Source organism: Benincasa hispida, chromosome 8, assembly GCF_027475165.1.
Source record: "Benincasa hispida cultivar pf3 chromosome 8, pf3_genome.v1.1, whole genome shotgun sequence".
In the NCBI taxonomy this organism is placed as follows: domain Eukaryota; kingdom Viridiplantae; phylum Streptophyta; class Magnoliopsida; order Cucurbitales; family Cucurbitaceae; genus Benincasa; species Benincasa hispida.
The window spans coordinates 56,341,003-56,360,451 of NC_143485.1; the positions used below are offsets into that span (position 1 = coordinate 56,341,003).

Below are 19,449 nucleotides of genomic sequence, written 5' to 3' on the forward strand. Positions count from 1 at the left end.
AAATTTGAAATAAAGATAAGGAAGAGTACACCCCCAAAATTTGCGTTTTCGCCCGCATTGTGTATTGATGCATCCATCCTTGCGGCAATCTTTTCTTCTGTGTATTGCGGTGATGGGATGAGATCACTTGCTTCTTCTTCTAATATCTCCGCAATCCTACACCTCGATCGTTGCAAGAAAGACAAAGAGAGGGTCAAATTATTTTAAACAAAATGAAACTTGTTATCGCAATTTTTCTTCTCTCTCTGTTTTTTTTTTTTTACAAAGATAGTGATAGTAAATTAAGGATAGATCAGGATTTGAAAAGATAGTAAAAGTTCTGAATAGTGGAAAAAAGAGTTGAAGAATTGAGGTTTCCCAAAACTTGCGTCCCTGATAAGTTGCAATCATTTGATAACGTAGGGACCACTTATTTCCGGCTGGCTTGCTCGTATCCATGGTGGCTTTTAAGTCTTTTCTTTGTCTTCTAGGGTCTTTACTGCCTTAATCTGAAGCTTTTCCCCATGAATACTCATTACAATTTCCCCCTTGTGCATATCAATTTGAACACCATCGGTTGAAAGGAATGGTCGTCCCAATATGATGGGTGCATCTTCGACCGCTTCATAATCCAAAATGAGGAAGTCTAACAGCAGGATGAATTTATCGATTGAGATTGTGGCATTTTTCAACTCTCCTTCAGGATATATTCGAGATCTGTTCGCGAGTAGGAGAGTTTCCTTTGTGGTCATAAGTGTACCGACATTCAATTGTTTGTAGATTGACAACGACATTATGTTTATACTTGCCCCAAGGTCGCATAGTGCCTGGCCACTGAAGGTTCCTTCGATAGAGTATGGGATCGTGAAGATTTCTGGTTCGCCCAATTTAGGTGGGATCATGGCATTTTGCACTGTAGCCACTATTGCGATGTTTTCTTCCTCAATTTGTTCCTCTTTCAATCTTTGCGTAGTTACTGGTGGTTGGACTTCTTCTGTCTCAAGATCCAGAGGTTTAAGGGTAGACGCAACTTCAGGGTCTATTTTCTCGGGCTTCTCTAAAATATAGGTCAGCGGGTCTTCAGTATCACCGTATTCAAGTTGGTCGCAATGCGCTTCTCTCCTACTTCCGCAGTCATGTCGTCACTTAGCAAGGAGACTGCTAAGCATTGTTCCTTCCCGTTACCCTCACCATTGTGAGGGAGCTCAGTTGAGCTCGGAAACTCTCTTTGCGGTCTATTTTTTAGCTCACTTGCAATCTAGCCCATCTGTAATTCAAGATTGCGGATGGACGTGGCCTGACTTTGAAACACCGTCTCGTTTTTCTCTATATATTGCTTCAATAGGCTCTCCAAAGAAGAGGATTGGGTGGTTGGTGTGAGCTACTCGCTTGACTGCTCGGTTGACCGTTGTTGCGTTAAAAGAATCCCGGTGGCCCTTCTTTTTGCACCATAGGTTGAAAATTTTGTTGTTGATTCTTCCAAGCAAAATTGGGGTGGTTTCTCCACCTGGGGTTGTTTGTATTGGAAAAGGCATTATCTCTCATGAAGCATACTGACTGTGGGTTTGTTGGGCATTCCTCCATCGGGTGAGCATCACCGCAAAAGGCACAACTTGCATTTGTCTGAGTAATTGCACTGACTTGCCCTTTCTTCGTTCCCATATTATTAATTGCGATGCCTTGTATTAAACTCATCATCACAGTCATTTGATTTTGCAGGGATGCGATAGTCCCACTCTTTGCGTCGTTTTCCTTGACTCCTAATCTCTGGTCGCTTACCCTCCAATCCTCATGATTTTTGGAAATGTGATCAAGTATACTCTTAGCCTCCTCATATGTTTTGTCCAGCAAACCACCAGCGGCTGCCGCATTGGCAGCGGTCTGTGAAAAGGGGTTCAATCCTTGGTAGAAAATTTCCATTTGCAGGCAATCTGGTAAGCCATTGTGTGGACAGTCTGTTATTAGCCACTTGAACCTCGCCCAGGCATCACTGAGCGATTCGTCATCTTCTTGTTCAAAATTTGTTACTAATTTTCTTTTAGAATTCTTAGTTGGTGGAAAATACTTCTTCATAAACTTTTCCACCACTTGTTCCCATGAAGTTATCACTCTCGGTTCGAGAGAATATGCCCAATTCCTCGCCTGATCACACAAAAAAAAGGGAAACAAAGTGAGTCGAACTTCCTCGGTTGAGATATTTGGGAACACAAAAGTGTTGCAGATTTCTATGAAGTTCCGGAGGTGGGCATGTGGGTCTTTGCCACGCTTCCTCCAAACAGCCTAGATCACCTGCAACATTACCGGCTTTATTTCAAACCTCGATCCATCTAATGTCAGCCTTATGATTCCTGGAAAGAAATCGTAGAGGTTAGGTGACGCATAGTCTCAGATGGGTCTATTGCGATCGTTTACCATAAGGATAGGGTTGGCCATTATATTATTCGCGTTAGCAGCTCTTGCGTCTGGTTGCTCCACAATTCTTGGTGTTTCTTCTTGTTCTTGTTGGCGGTCTCTTAATCTTCTTTTAAAAGTCCTCTCAATCTTCGGGTCGTAGTTCTCCAGAGATTGAGAGTCCTACAAAGAAATAAAAAAAATATATATCGTTAACAAACTATTCTGTCGAAGTCCCCAACAACAGCGCCAAAAACTTGATGCGTTATTTTATTAAATGGAAATACGGATGATATGCGTTGATGGATTGCATTGTGCACTAAAGTTTCCCCAGCGGAATTCAAGTATAAATTCCTCTGACTTTTCTGGTAAGTCTAGGGTCGAACACAGAGACTTGTGAAAATAGATTGCATTGGTAATTTTTTATGAAAACTTTGCGGTAATCGAGAAAATAAAATAAAGTGTTTGGTTTGTCGATTGCAATGATTAAAAATAAATAACAAATGCGGCGGAGTTTGAAAAGAGTTGGTAAACGGGAAATGCGATGAATATGCGGTGAATGGGTTGAGAAAGGTTTCGGCTAACACTCCCTAGAATGCGTTCATGCTTTGCGATCATGCAACATGCATACAATAGTAAACCACCTCTCGGCATGAATGCTACGACTTCTAATACTAGAACGCATGGGATATATATGTGATAAGTCTACAGGGTTTACACATAAACCTCTATTCCTATTTATGAGATGATGAAATGACATCCACACAAATATGCGATCACATAGTATCATACCTATTCCTAAGGTGCATGCGATGCAGTGTTGAAAAAAAGAGCTTATCTCTAAGTCCCTATTTCTTGTTTATGCAAGCCTAATGTTGCTCTTTCGAGTCTACATTCTAACCTAGCTCTCTCGAGACATTAGGTTCTTTCTTTAGACTCTCTCTCGAGTAACTCTAAAGGGTATTTTTCACAGCATAAAACAAGATAATCGCAAGCAATGAACTTCCTAGGTCATGTTAGCTTAGTTCTTCTCAACCCATTCAATGAGTTGAGCTACTCATGTGTATTAAGAGAGTGGGCATATGTAGAAATAGAACTTCCATTGAATAGATATGAAGATGAAGTACAAATAATAATGCAAGTAAAATAAAGAGCCTGGTAGCAATTTCTTGTTGCCAGCGTTTATACTGTTTCTACTCTGATCTAAAGATAATCTCGCTCTCGCGAGAGTCGGCACACTTTCTACTCTTATGCCCCAAGGTTCTCTCTCTAGTTACCCTAGACGATCTTTGGCGCCACCATTCTTCTCTTGCTCAGCCGTAAAATGGAAAAGAAAACTATGAACAGGAGCACCTAGTTAACTCGTCAACCGATCAACCCCTTTTCGGAATAATGCACTTGGTATTTATAGGGCATCTATGGTGAAAGGCGGCTTCTCTCTCCCAGTTGTCCAGATGGGACAGCCTTAATTCCTGATTAACGCGCCAAATAATTATCACCGATAAAGCTTAATGTACTTCGTGACCGTTATCGGCTGTCAACTTAATTTGGATCTAACTGTCATCAGCTTTCTGTCCCATCGCTCTTAATTATCCTTTCAACCGGATGCACCCACCATGTTGCACTGATCAAGTTACGACGATCCTTCTCGGACGAATGTGTGCAAGCATGATCAATGCAAAGCCTTGCGGTGAAGTTGCGCTCGACCAATAAATTCCTATGATCGCAATCTCTGCATTGCGTTGACGCATATTCTGCACAAAAATATAAAGATCAACTATTCTAATGCGTTGGACGCATGCGACCGCAATATTATAGAATTTATGCTTAATGGACGCAATTTAACATGTTTCATCAACGCAATCCAATCATTGTTTAAGAACTTAGCACTATGATAACGTGCATTTCTGCCCGTTATCAACATGCTTGTTACAATCGACAAATTTATATTGCCAGCAGACTTCATTATCTTGGACTATGAGGCAGATAAAGATATACCCATCATCCTAGGGTGACCATTTTTATCAACCGATCGTGCCCAGATTGATGTGCACAAAGGAGAGATCACCTTGAGTGTGAATGGACAGAAGCTCAAGTTTGACATTATCCGTGCCATGAAATATTCTGACGAAGAAGACCTCAATGAATCCGATGATGAACAGAATTTGAATGAAGAAGAGAAGCATAAAGACGAAAATGAAGATGAAGATGCTATTGCATCCATTGTTGCATGCAATGCGATCATAGAAAAAACAAACAAGAAAGATGAGATGATCGCAACCCAAGAAGATGAGCCGACAGTGAATGAAGAAAGAAAAACAATGCAACCGTCCTTAAAATAACCACTAATAATAGAGATGAAGACCCTTCCTAACCACCTAAAGTATGCATTTTTTGGGCCGAATGAGAAGATACCGATAATCATTTCCTCCGCATTTAATGAAAACCAAGAAAATGTGCTATTGAGCATTCTAAGAAAATATGTAAAAGAAATTGGTTGGACGCTAGCAGACATTCGAGGAATTAGCCCCGCATACTGTATGCATAGAATTCGTCTCGAAGAAAACCACAAAGGATCAATCGAACATCTGCACAGACTCAACCCTGTAGTGAAGGACGTCGTAAAGAAAGAGATAATCAAGTGGTTAGACGCGGGCATCATCTATTCGATATCAGACGGCACGTGGGTCAGCCCCGTGCAATGCATGCCGAAAAAAGGAGAGAGGACGGTAGTCCCTAATGCAAATAACAAGCTGATATCGCAAAGGACCATCACCGGATGGCGTATTTGTATGGACTACCGCAAACTAAATGCAGCAACAAAGAAAGATCATTTCCCTCTACCCTTTATCGACCAAATGTTGGATTGTCTAGCTTGAAATTCCTTCTACTGCTTTTTGGATGGGTATGTCGGTTATAATTAGATCATGATTACTCTCGAAGATCTTGAAAAGACCATATTCACTTGCCCATATGGAAAGCGCATGCCGTTTGGCCTCTGCAATGTACCGAGCACTTTCCAAAGGTGCATAATGGCCATCTTTTCAGAATATCTCAAAGACTTTGTAGAAATATTCATGGACGACTTCTCTGTATATGGGCACACATACGAAGTCTGTCTTGACAACTTGGAGAAGATATTGAAGAGATATGAGGAGACGAACCTCGTGTTTATTAGGAGAAATGTCATTTTATGGTGAAGGGGGGCATTATGTTGGGGCATAAGGTATCTAGGGACGGGTTGGAGGTGGACAAGGCAAAAATTGAAGCAATTGAAAAGCTTCCACCTCCAACAAGTGTAAAGGCTGTTAGGAACTTCTTGGGACATGCCGAATTTTATAGACGTTTTGTCAAGGAAGTGCGTTGATGGAGGCAGATAGAAAATTTGACTTTGATGACAATTGCCTCAACGCATTCATGATTTTGAAGAATGCGTTAACGACCGCGCCCGTGTTGATCGCACCAGATTGGACTCTTCCCTTTGAATTAATGTGCGATGCAAGCGGGTATGCGACGGGAGTAGTGCCAGCGCAGAAGAGAAAAATAATGCTTCACCGCATCGCATATGTGAGTAAGACTTTGAATCCTGCTCAGACTAACTACACCACCACAGAAAACGAGTTTCTTGCGGTAATATTTGCATTGGAGAAATTCAGAGCATATTTGCTGGAACAAAAGTACTCATCCATATTGACCACTCAGTGATAAAATATCTAATGACAAAAAAGGATGCAAAGACGAGGTTGATTAGATGGGTTCTCCTCCTCCAGTAATTCGATATAAAAATAATTGATCGCAAGGGGACGGAGAACCAAGTTATGGATCATTTATCCAGATTAAAAAATCATGAGGCTGATCGCAATAAGTCAAAGGTGAGTGCAGCGTTCCCAGACGAACAACTATTTCATATTGAAGAAATTCCCTGGTACGCAAACGTGGTAAATTATATGGTTTGCGAGCAATTTCTCGAAGATTATACCGACCACCAAAAGAAGCGGCTTAGGCATGAATGCAGATCAAATTTTTGGGATGAGCCAAATCTGTATAAGAAGAGGTCAGACCAGATTCTGCGCCTTTGTGTATCGGACGATGCTCATCAACACATATTATTGTAATGTCATGATTCACCATATGGCGGGCACTTTGGAGGTCAACACACCGCAGCGAAAGTATTACAAAGTGGGTACTATTGGCCAACACTATTTAAGGATGCAAAAGACTACGCGATGAATTGTGACCGATGCCAGCGCACGGGTAATATTTCATGGAAACATGCGATGCCCATGAACATCATTTTAGAACTGGAGTTGTTCAACATCTGGGGCATTGATTTCATGGGACCATTCCCACCTTCGAATGGTCACAAGTATATTCTGTTAGCCGTCGACTACGTGTCCAAGTGGGTAGAAGCAGTAGCATGTGCCGCAAGCGATGCAGCGATAATCCAAATTCTTGAAGAAAAATATTTTCACTCATTTTGGCACTCCACGTGCCATAATAAGTGACGAAGGCTCCCACTTTTTCAATTACCTCGTCAAAAATCTGCTGCTCAAATATAATATCCTCCATAAAGTGGCTACCGCATACCATCCACAGACGAATGGTCAAGCTAAAGTTTCTAACCGGGAATTTAAGCTAATATTAGAGAAGGTGGTAAAGCCTTTGCGAAGAGACTGGGCAACAAAGTTGGACGATACGCTGTGGGCATACAGAATTGCCTACAAAACACCGATAGACATGTCTACATATGCGTCGGTGTTTGGTAAAGCATGTCATTTACCACTGGAGCTGGAGCACAAAGCGTTGTGGGCGGTGAAGAAACTTAACTTCGACTTAAAAGCAGTAGGGGAAGCAAGAAAACTCCAATTGGTCGAGCTTGATGAGTGGAGAACGCAAACTTATGAAAATGCAACAGAACGAGCAAAACTTTGGCATGACAATCGGTTATATGACAAAAATCTCCACGTCGGACAAAAGGTCTTACTTTTCAATTCACGATTATGGCTCTTTCCTGGCAAATTAAATTCACGTTAGTCCAAACCCTTTATAATTAAAGAAATATTCCTGCATGGAGCGGTTGAGCTGATTAATGAGGAAGGGACCCGTACATTCAAGGTTAACAGACAAAGAGTCAAGGCATATGGTGGGGGTGATTTTCATCGAGAAAAGACCTTTGTAGACCTAAGAAATATGGAATGAAGGAAATCAAGTGGCCTCTACGCTGGCATGCGAATGAAAATCATCTGGGGCGCAAGTCTTCTGGAGTATCCTTTTTCTTACTTATGATTCATGAACTCTCACTACTATGATGTTATTTCAAATATCGTTTATCTGTCTTCATTTTACATCTTTATATCAAAAGAGAGAGAGAGAGAGAGAGAGAGAAATTTTGTTAACTTCATTTTTTTTATTATTTGACCCTTTCGATGTTTTTCTTTGCAAACAATCGAGGTAAACGATTGTAGGGGCGCTACACGAAGACGCAACTACTTTACTCCATCACCGCAATCCAAAGAAAGTAGATCGCCGCAAAGTAGGATGCATCAATAAACAATGCGGGTAACAGTGCAAATTTGGGGGTTGTATCTTTCCTTAACTTTATTCCAAATTTTGCACTATCGCATCGCATTTTAATTTTGAAAAATCTATCATTGCATCCTCTTTGGTTACCGCAATCATTTAACATTGATCAATTTAGTAAGTCACCACATGATTTCTCTTTGCCAATTATGATTTCAATGATGAAACACATGCTTCTATTTTTTCGTATATACTAGAGTCCACTTAATTTTAGGACAGTCACCTCATGAAACATTTCTAGAAGTTAGTGGTCTGCTAGCTTTCTTTCAAACTGGCCCTTCACGAACTTCCTAAGAAGATCACATGACTTCTTTCAATCTTTTGGCAATAAGAACATTGCCGGATTTTAAATTTGTGGGTACGGTATTCATTTTCGACCTTGTTATTTTTAGCCTTACATCTTAAAAAAAAATCATAATGTTGCAATCCGATCCTACTCGTAGTTGGATGTCCGCATGAAAACGTGGGGTCAAGCCAAAACGAAGGTAAGAATCGTGATCAACGTATAAATAAATGACCACAACTCCGCTGTCAAATGGGCATGAGTATAGTCTGAGAAAGAGCGCATTGCTCGTAGTTGGATGTCCACATGACACACGTGGGGGCAAGAAAAAACGAAGGCGAGGCACTTGGATTAGCGCAATATCAGAGAAAACAAAATAATAATAATGTCTAAAATATGCAAGGATAAAAAAAACATTTAACACCCCAGTGAAAAAAAGTTTTTTTGAAATAAATCATGCGATATCCTAGAATCTAGTAAAAGTATTTTTGAAGGTTAAACTTCCAGTCCATAAATCTTAGAAATATTTTAAGAAGAGATCTGGATAAAAATTAAGGAAATTTTTGGTGTATAAAACTTGAATAAGGCATCCTTGAGAAATCCAGGAAAAGAGATTGCGGTCGACTTTCTAAAGAAAATTTTTAGCTTATGCTTGAGGACAAGCATTGTTTAAATTTGGGGGTGTGATAATGGGCAGAAATGCACGTTATTACAGTGCTAAGTTATAAAACAATGCAGGTTTGCGTTGATAAAAATATACAAGATTGCATCCAAAAGCATTAAGTTCACAATATTGCAGTCGCATGCATCAATCACATTAAAACAGTTAACTTATATATTTCTGTGAAGATTATGCATTGACGCAAGGTGGAAAATGCGATCCAAAGAAATCAACGGTCGAATGCATCAAGAAATTGCGTTAACGCAAGGCTAAATGAGCGCATCAAGAGATTGCATTAACGCAAGGCGCATTAAGAGATTACATTAACACAAGGCTATGCGGTCATTTGCGCTCGCGAGTATCTGCTCAAGAAGGTTGCCGCATAGAGCCGGTCCAACATGGTGGGCACATCTGAGTGAAAAGCATAATAAATCACGATGGGATAGAAAGTTAACGACCGTCAATTCCAAATTAAGTTGACAAGCCGATAACGATCTACTGTAGCAAGTACACTCAACTTTTTGGTGACAAATATTCGACGTATCAGACAGAGAATTAATGCCATCCCATCAGTGCAATAATAAGAGAGAAGAAGCCTTTCACCCTGAAGCTCTATAAATACAAGAGGCCACCTTCAGTAATGCAGTTTGTCTAGTTCGTCTAATTAGACAGTTAGATAATTTTCCCCTTTAGATAGAAGTGGCCTTGTTCTTAGTTTTTCTTTTGTTTAGAAGGCGGAAGCGAAGGAAGTGAGATTGTACCGAGAGATCCGGTGAACTTGGAAGAGTACCGGAAGCGTCAATATCAAAGAGAGGGCCAACTTCTACGGAAGCACGAACATCCTTTGAGCATAATAGATTTAACAGTTTAAAAGCCTCGGGAAGCAAGGAATTGCTACCAGGCTCTCTATTCTTATCTTCCATTGTTATTTTGTACTTTGATCTCATCTATCGAAATGGAATTTAGTTCTTTATATGTTCACTCTCTGTTTATTACACATGAGTAGCTAAATCTATCGAATGGGTTGAGAAGCACTTAGCTAACATAACTGGGGATCTTCATTCTATGCGATTACCTTGTATTATGTATGTGTCATTCGTCCATTAGAGATACTCTAGAGGGTAGTCTAAGGACAGAATCTAGGCTTGGAAAACTCAGATTAGAATCTAGGTTCGGGAGAGTCGGATTAGAAACGCATAATCAAGAGATAGGAGCTTAGGAATAAGCACTGTTTGCTATTGACGCATCGCATGCATCCTAGAGATAAGTTATGATTGTATGCGGTCACCTTGTCTTTGTGTGCATCTTACATCATCACATAGGCAAGAAGTAGAGACTTAGGAATAAGCTCCATGGACATTATCGCATTCATCGCATGCGTCCTAGAATTAGAAGTTACCGCATTTGCATTGAAAAATGATTTGCTTTCGAATGAGTGTAGCATGATCGCATAGTTTGAACACATTCTCGGGAAACGCTAGCTAAAGACCTTCTCAACCCGTCTTCCGAATACTCAGTGTATTTGTCACATAATCAATCTTTTCTCAAATCCGCCGCATTCTTTTTACACCGCAAATAACAACCCAATAACTCTTTTATTTATTGGTTACCACAAAGTCATCTTAAAAATTATTACCGCATATTGTTTTTCTTAGTCCCTGAGTTTGACCCTAGACTTACCAGGAAACTCAGTAGGATTTATATTTGGATTCTGCTGAGAAAAATTGTTGCACAACGCATTTTCCATCACCGTAATTCCTTTCATTATTTCACCGCATAAAATAATGCATCACTTAGCTCCCAATAAAGATCTCTCTCCTTCCCATGGATGTAGACAACATTAAGCCGAACCACGTATATCGTTATGTAGTTCTTCTTTTCTTCCCTTCGTCTATAAGATTGCGGGCATTTGTTCTTCATCGTTTACTTGAGTAGTCGCACAAAATTAAATAGAGAAATTAGAGTTAGAAGAAGTCCTGAAGAAATCGAAAAGATAGAGAGCGAGAGAGCAAGAGAGAAAAAGGAAATTAATTCTGAATAATCACCCATCAGAGTTATTTTTTTTGCACTTCCATCAGGAAAAGAGTGAAGCAAACCACATGGAGCACATCAACTGGAAGCTTGTAGACAATTGGTAGCCAAGTATTATACCAAACCAAATTCTTTTGGGACAAAATAATTGGACTCACAAATTGGATCAGCAAGAAGAGCCACAAAAATTATTCATCATTTCGGCTTATTCAAACATACAACAAGAAGGCGGGCCCAAAAACGTGGTATCAAAGCAAAAGACTTACATGATTACAATTCTTGAAGAATCAATACTCAAGTTTTTCATCCAAAAATGTCAGTAGCAAGATTTAAAGTGGAGAAATTCGATAGAAAAGGAGACTTCGAACTGCGGAAGGTCAAAATCAAGGCGATTCTCGGCTAGCAGAAAGCTCACAGAGCCCTCATTGACCCATCAACACTCCCTGCCACTGTGACAGCACAAGAAAAAGAAAATTGGGAGCTGGCAGCCTATGGTACGTTGGTTCTAAACCTTAGTGACAGTGTTCTTAGAAAGGTTTTAGATCAAGAAATGGCATATAAGATATGGACTAAACTAGAAGAGTTATATTCTACTAATGATCTTCCTAGTAAAATGTATCTTAGGGAGAAGTTCTTCACATTTAAAATGGATTCATCTAAAACTTTAACTGATAACTTAGATGAGTTCAAGAAAATTGTTGCTTAATTTAAAACTCTAGGAGAAAAACTTAATGATGAACATGAGGCCTACGTGCTTCTAAACTCCTTACCTGAACCCTATAAAGAAATAAAAAATGTTCTAAAGTATGGAAGAGATAGTATAAGCACAGACACTATAATCTCAGCCCTAAGAACCAGAGAGCTAGAATTATAGATTGATAGAAAGGATCATCCTAGTGATGAAGGTCTATTTGCTAAAGGAAACTTCAAAAAAAATCATTCAAGGACAGAAAACCTCACAGCTCTGAAGATAATAAATCAAAACAGAAAATAAAATGTAAGTATTGCAAGAAGAAAGGACGTCTAATTTGGGACTGTTTTATCTTAAAAAGAAAGAATCAAAAGAAAGAAAAGGACTCAAAAGGCAAACAGCCCCAAGCATCTGTTGTAGAAGGATCCTTTATCTACTCAGATGCTTTAACCTCAATTTTAGAAAAATCCAACCATGTAAATCCTCTAGGAAAACATGATTGGGTCCTAGATTCTGGATGCACCTACCACATGACCTCAATGAGACCTTAGTTCGACACCTTTAAAGAAATTGAAGGAGAAATGATGTATATGGGAAACAATCAAGGCTGTAAGATAGAAGGGATTGGCTATGTTTCCATGAAACTTAAGGATGAAACTATTAAACTTCTTAGGAATGTGAGATATGTTCCATTACTTAAGAGAAATCTAATCTCCTTAGGTATGCTAGATGCAATTGGCTGTGAGTATAGGGGTAAAGGAGGAACCCTTGAGGTGCTAAAGGATTCTAAGGTGATATTAGTTGGGGAAAAGACAAATGACTTATTTGTGGTCAAAGGAGTTGAAATGATGACAGGGGCATATGTTGCCACCACAAATGAGATCACAGAGGTTGATGTATGGCACAAAAGATTATCTCACATTAGTGCTAAAGGCCTAGAAGTCCTATCTAAATAAGGGATTCTACCTAAAGGTCTCTCAGAAAATCTAACCTTTTGTGAACACTGTGTTTTAGGGAAAGCCACAAGGCAAAGCTTCACTAAAGCACAACACACCACAAAAGCTATCCTAGACTATATACAGTTTGACCTATGGAGTCCTTCTCCTACACCCAGCCCAAGTAGCTCAAAGTATTTACTTTCTTTTACTGATGACTTCTCTAAGAAAAGTTGGGTCTACTTTCTTGAAACTAAAGACCAAATGTTTGATAGGTTGAAGGAATGGAAACTCATGATAGAGAAGCAAACTTCTAAAGAAATTAAATACCTAGGAACTGATAATGGACTGAAATTTTGTAGTGAAGAGTTTGACAAATTCTGTAAAGAAATAGGAATAACTAGGCATAGGACTGTTAGATTCACTCATCAATAGAATGGAGTAGCTGAAAGACTAAATAGAATAGTCATGGAAAGGGTTAGATGTCTTTTATCAGATGCAATCCTTAGTGAAAAATATTGGCTGAGGCTGTAAGCTACACTATGTACACCTTAAATAAGTGTCCACATTTCTCCCTAAAATTTTTAACTCCTGATGAAAAATGGATCACACATCCACCTAACCTATAAAATCTAAGGGTATTTGGATGTGTTGGCTATATTCACCAAAATCAAGGGAAATTAAAATCTAGGGCAGTATATGTTTGTTGGGTTTTCTGAAGGTGTCAAAGGATTTAAGATGTGGAATCCTATTGAGAAAATGTTTGTCATAAGAAGAGATGTCACTTTTAGAGAAAAAAAGATGTTTATGCAAAAAGAAAAGACAACTTATGAAGTTTCTAATAGCCCTAATACTGCTAGGATTGAGGTGGAGACACCTAAAGTTTCTTCCACTAACCATAACCCTCATATTGAATCAAAAGAAGAAGAAGAGGATATCTCAAATGATAATATAGGGAATACTGAAGTTGTTCCTGGTTTAAGTCAGTATTCTTTGGCTAGGGATAGACAAAGAAGAGTGATAATTCCTCCAGCTAGGTATACTGAAACTAACTACAAGAACCTAGTTCTAAATGCAACAATAGCTCTTAATGACTAAGAACCAGCCACTTTTTAAGAGGCAGTAAACTACCCTAATGCTATATCTTGGATTCAAGCTATGTGTGAAGAAATGGAGTCACTCATTGTCAATAATACTTGGACCCTAGCCCCTCTTCCTAAAGGATGCAAACCTATAGCCTCTAAATGGATATATAAACTAAAAGAGGATTCTACCAAAGAAAAAAAGTCTAGGTACAAGGCAAGGTTAGTGGCTAAAGGGTTTACACAGAGGGAAGGCATAGACTATTTTGAAATTTTTTCACCAGTAGTAAAACAAACCTCTATTAGACTACTTTTATCTCTAGTTGCTGAGTACAACCTTGAACTAGATCAACCATATGTTAAAACTACTTTCCTTCATGTAAACTTAGATGAGGTTATCTATATGGTTCAAGCTAAAGGGTTTGAAGAAAGAGGAAAGGAAGACCTATTCTGTCTCCTAAATAAGTCAATATATGGTTAAAAACAATCCTCTAGATGCTGGTATAGAAGGTTTAATGATTACATAAAGAGTATTGGATTTCAAGGAAGTTCCTATGATATTTGTTCATATATTAATTCATCTACCTATAAGGACAAAGTCTACCTACTACTCTATGTTGATGATATACTACTAGCTGGGAAATTTAAGGAGGATTTAATTCATGTAAAAAATCTCTTAAAGAGAGAATTTGACATGAAGGACTTGGGTCAGTCTAGAAAGATCTTTGGGATTGAAATTCAAAGGGACAGAAATTCCTCAACTTTAACCATTAGCCAGTTAAGCTTCTGTGAAAAAGTAATTGACAGATTTAATATATCTAATGCAAAACTAGTCACTATACCTATTGCTAGTCATTTTAAACTTTCCTTAGAAAACTCACCAAAAGAAACAGACATAGAACATTTGACTCAAATGCAATCAATTCCATAGAATCAAGCAGTAGGGAGTCTAATGTACTTGATGATATCTACTAGACCAGACCTATCATATGGCACTAATCTACTCAGTAAATACATGTCTAACCCTGGGAAAAGATACTGGGAAGCAACAAAATGGATTTTAAGATATCTAATTTGGTCTAAACAGTCAAAATTAACATATCAAAATACTAATGAATCAAATTTAGAGCTATATGGATATGTTGATTCAGATTTTGCAGGTGACCAAGATAAAAGAAGATCATTAACAAGTTATCTATTCTTATTTGGTCCTAATTTGTTGTGTTGGAAAGCTAATTTACAATCAATCACAACATTATCAACCATAGAAGTAGAGTACATGGCTTTATCAGAAGCAATAAAAGAAGCATTATGGTTAAAGGGGTTGATGAAGAACTTTGGTATTAATCAAACAGTAGTAAAAATCTATTGTGATAACCAAAGTGTCATTCACCTATCCAAAAACCCTCAGTATCATTCAACCAAATACATAGACATTAAGTATCATTTTGTAAGAGAGAATAGAGAAAGGAGAAGTCGAGGTGCTTAAAGTTCATACTGCAGAAAATGCAGCCGACATGCTTACCAAACCTGTGAGGAAACTCAAGCTAGCAAACTGTCTTGGTCAGATCGGGTTTCAGCTTCCTGAAAAAGGATGAAGACATGTTAAATCCAGAAGGAGAAGAGCTTGCATGTTGAGCTTAAGATGGAGATTTGAAGAATATAAGCTCAAACATTCAACATTCAAGAATTATTTCACATTTCTTTAACTTTTACAGTCTGTTATTGTAACTACTTGTATCAGAAAAATAGAATAAGTACTCATCATTTACAAATTTTCATAGTACACAATTACAATAGCTTCAAAAAAAACTTGAAATCTGTAAAAGAAAGAATCTATGACTCAGCTCTCAATAAAGATCTCTTTCCTTCCCGTGGATGTAGGCAACATTAAGTTGAACCACGTATATCGTTGTGTAGTTCTTCTTTTCTTCCCTTCGTCTACATGATTGCATGCATTTGTTCTTCATTGTTTACTCGATCAGTCTCACAAAATCAAACAGAGAAATTAGGGATAGAAGAAGTCCTGAAGAAATCGAAAAGATAGAGAATGAGAGAGCAAGAGAGAGAAAGGAAATTAATTCTGAATAATCACCCATCAGAGTTATTTTTTCTTTCACTTCCATTAGGAATAGATTAGTGGAGCAAACCATGTGGAGCACATCAGCTAGAAGCTCGTGGACAATTGGTGGCCAAGTATTCTACCAAACCAAATTCTTTTGGGGAAAAATAATTGGACTCACGAATTGGATCGGCAAGAAAGGCCACACAAATTATTCATCATTTCGGCTTATTCAATCATACAACAAGAAGCAGGTCTAGCACATATTTTAACTATTAAAACAAGTTGTTATTAGTTAACCCTAAGTGAGCATGTTGTTTATCTCTGTTATAGATTTTAAATGTCTAACTCATTTTATAAAACTATAGACATGCTATAACATTCATCAAGCATTTCATATTTCAATATAACAATTATATTAAAAACATGAAACCCTAGATCATGCATACTATATATTATAACATGTTATAACATACTTTCATTGTATGATACATGCTTTCTATGATGGGATTTTAAATCTATATGGCATACTTTATGCATATACAAGATTTAATTTAATTAAACATACATTCGTAATGCATAAATAATTAAACACACACTGAAATGGACTGTTTTTGGCATCTTAAACAAGCAAACAAGCTAATTATTACCATAATAAATTAAAACAACTTCACAAAGCCTCTAGACTACTTGAACCAAATCGAACCGGACCCGAACTGCCTGAACCGGATTTCCATGACTCCAAAAATGGTTGAATTAGTCAAAAACTAGTTGACCGAACCCTCAAGGGTTGAATCGATCAAACCGATTCAGCTGAATCGTTGGTCATCTTGCACGCGTGCGATCTAGGCTAGGATGAACAACATCGCAATGCTTCATCCCAGCATTGCAACGCCATAGGATTTGATCTTCAATTATTGGCTGGATGGAGAACAGTATTGCAACACTGTCTCACAGAAGCTTCAAATCTTGAATTCTGTAGTTGAGCTTGCTTCGAATTTCCTTCAATTACAACCAAATTGCAACTCTAATGATTCTAATTAATTTACAGACTCTTAATCACACATTAAGACCCATAAACAAAGAGCTAATTATAATAATAACTTGCAAATTGAACAGAAATTAAGATGCCAGTCATAAAAATCATTTCAGCAACCATTTCATCCAATTCAATGAAAACAACCACCATGCACAAATTAACGTAAGTTGAGTACTTAAAACATTCTCTAATACCAATTGATGAAGTTGACGATAAATAAATGGAAGCTATTACAGATCAAAGCACTCTAACTACATCAATTTAAAGGAATAGCATACATATTCAGTAGAAAACCAGAAATAGGGTATATACAATACAACCTTTGAAGAATCCACAAATTTGTTTGATTTCTTTCTGATTTCTTTTTCAATCTCAACAGTAAACCATAATCAAAGTCTTCTCTACTATCCTCAGGCCTTAAATTGAAGTGTGGACTTCAAATTAAAGAGAATTTAGAGTTGGATTATGGGGGTTAATGATGTGAGAAAAACTGGATTTTCCTCTTCCGAAGTTTTCCTTTTTTGCCTCAGTCAAAACTGTTTAAAAACTTCAATTTATAGAAGTTTTTCATTCAAACAAGATCGAATTTTATCAAGCCAGTTCATAAACCATTAACTCGTAATGGCTTGAGATGTTAATTGAAGTGGGATAAGTGGAATTATCCCACTTTCCATTTTCTAAATTTTGCAAAAATATATATTATTTTACATTATAAATTTGATTCGAATTCCAAAAAAATTGAATTTTGAAAAGAGACAATTTTTTTTTATTATTTTGAATATAAAAAATTCAAAGAATCAAAAAAGAAATTTCTTAATTTTTTAATTTCATAAATTCAAATTTTAAATTTGCATTTAATTTAATTTAATTTAATATCAAATATTAAATTAATAAAACATCTCATCAAATATTTAATTCATATTTAAATATTATCAACTCCCTAAGAATATTTAATTCATTAAATTAAACATTAATTATATTAAATATAAAAATCCAAACCCTAAATCGAGTTTGAATATTCCAAATTCTCTCAACATGCTATTCTAAGGTTTAATCTTTTTACGAGCTAGTAGAGAGACCTAATGAACCTACAGATCATGAGCTCCAACAATTTGAGATTAATTGGCTAAACTCTTTAAATTGAATTAATCACTATTTGTTAACTACTAAGACATACCACTAATTGCTCAATAGTTGCACTCTCCTTACTTGACTAAACTCTATAATACATTTTGTTCCTTAAGTCTTCATTGATTCTCTATTGAATAATTGGTTTATGGTTCTACCAATAAACCATATCTCTCTCTGTCATGAGAGGGTGGGGCCCCTTTGTTCAACATAAGAAATCAATACTTAAAGGGAACAACCTATCTACTAACCCTAAGATGAGTAGGAATGAATTTCTTCTTGTAAGATTATGTCCCCAGCTATCTATCCAGTCTTATCCCTAAAATGGAAGGATAATTGAGCGGGGGTGTTCAACCACTCTCACTTATGCAGATTAAAGGATAATCGGATAAACAAGAGCTCATCTAATTGAAATAGTCAATTTTAACAGTAAATAATCGTTATTAAGAAAAGTGACAATGGTCTTATGCAAACATCTTTTGCATGGGATGCCCCCATTCATATGTTTCTACATGAATGATTTTGGGATCACATCGTTTGTATCAATATACAAAGAGGGTCGCATTCATAATGTCCCTAGGATAAGGTGCCCAAACTTATCTATGTACTTATAGACCTTTTTGGTTATATACTAAAACTTGATCCTCTTTTTTGTCTTTACATAAAATTTGAGTATTCATATTATAGCAATAGGTTAGTTTATTGGATTTATAAAAGAATGTTATTCAATAATACCTTTATTGATAGAAATTCCAATAATAACTTTATTGTGAATAAAATATGTTTGATGTTTACAAATTGCGAGTTTTTAGGACATTCCCAATAGTAGGTGCACAATACCATGCCTGAGAATCTACATAAGTTTTGTTTGCTTCATCTAATAGAAGGCACAATTGGGGTAGGACCCAAGACAAGCAAAGATAGAAACTTCACCAAGGAATAATATACTTTTCTCTCTTATTCCTTCACCATGATCTATCTTCTTTGTGATTTATCCGTTGTCTCTGTTTTTATTGTTGTCGATGAAGGAATCATGTGTTATAATAAGAGGATGAACATATCGCGTAAATGAAAAAATGAAAACGAGAAATCTCAACCCTAAATATAGAAAATAATAATAATAATAATAATATTATTATAATAATAATAATAATAATAATAATAATAATAATAATATTTGGAATAATGTGTCTGTTTTGGGTTATAGAGAATATATATTATTAAAATTCTCCTTAAAATCTCTTACTTCTAACATAAGCAATTGCATTTCTGTTATTATACTAAATCTATAAATAATTAGATATACAAAAGTATAATTGGAAAAAAGAAATATTCACTCTCCTTTATTAAAAATCTTGTAGTTATTTTTGTAATACTATTAATCGTCTAGACATATCTCAATATTGGATATTTTAGGTAGACATTTCTTATAGTTTCCTAAAATGATCTTCACTCTCTAATTTTAATATGTTTCTTCCCATAGACAATTTGAAGTATAAAAATAAGCTCAAGCATACAAATCAAGACTTCAATTGCTTTTTACACTTTCTTTACAATTTGTTATATAACTACTTGTATCAGCTAAAA

At 36.9% G+C, this 19,449-nt stretch overlaps 1 non-coding gene across 1 annotated transcript; it reads left to right on the plus strand.

Annotated features, from left to right (window-relative positions):
- The first annotated feature begins 1,915 nt into the window (after nt 1-1,915).
- Nucleotides 1,916-2,014, plus strand: LOC120084291 (small nucleolar RNA R71). The gene has a single exon (XR_005483655.1). It is a non-coding gene; the product is annotated as a small nucleolar RNA R71 (small nucleolar RNA).
- Nucleotides 2,015-19,449: the final 17,435 nt, after the last annotated feature.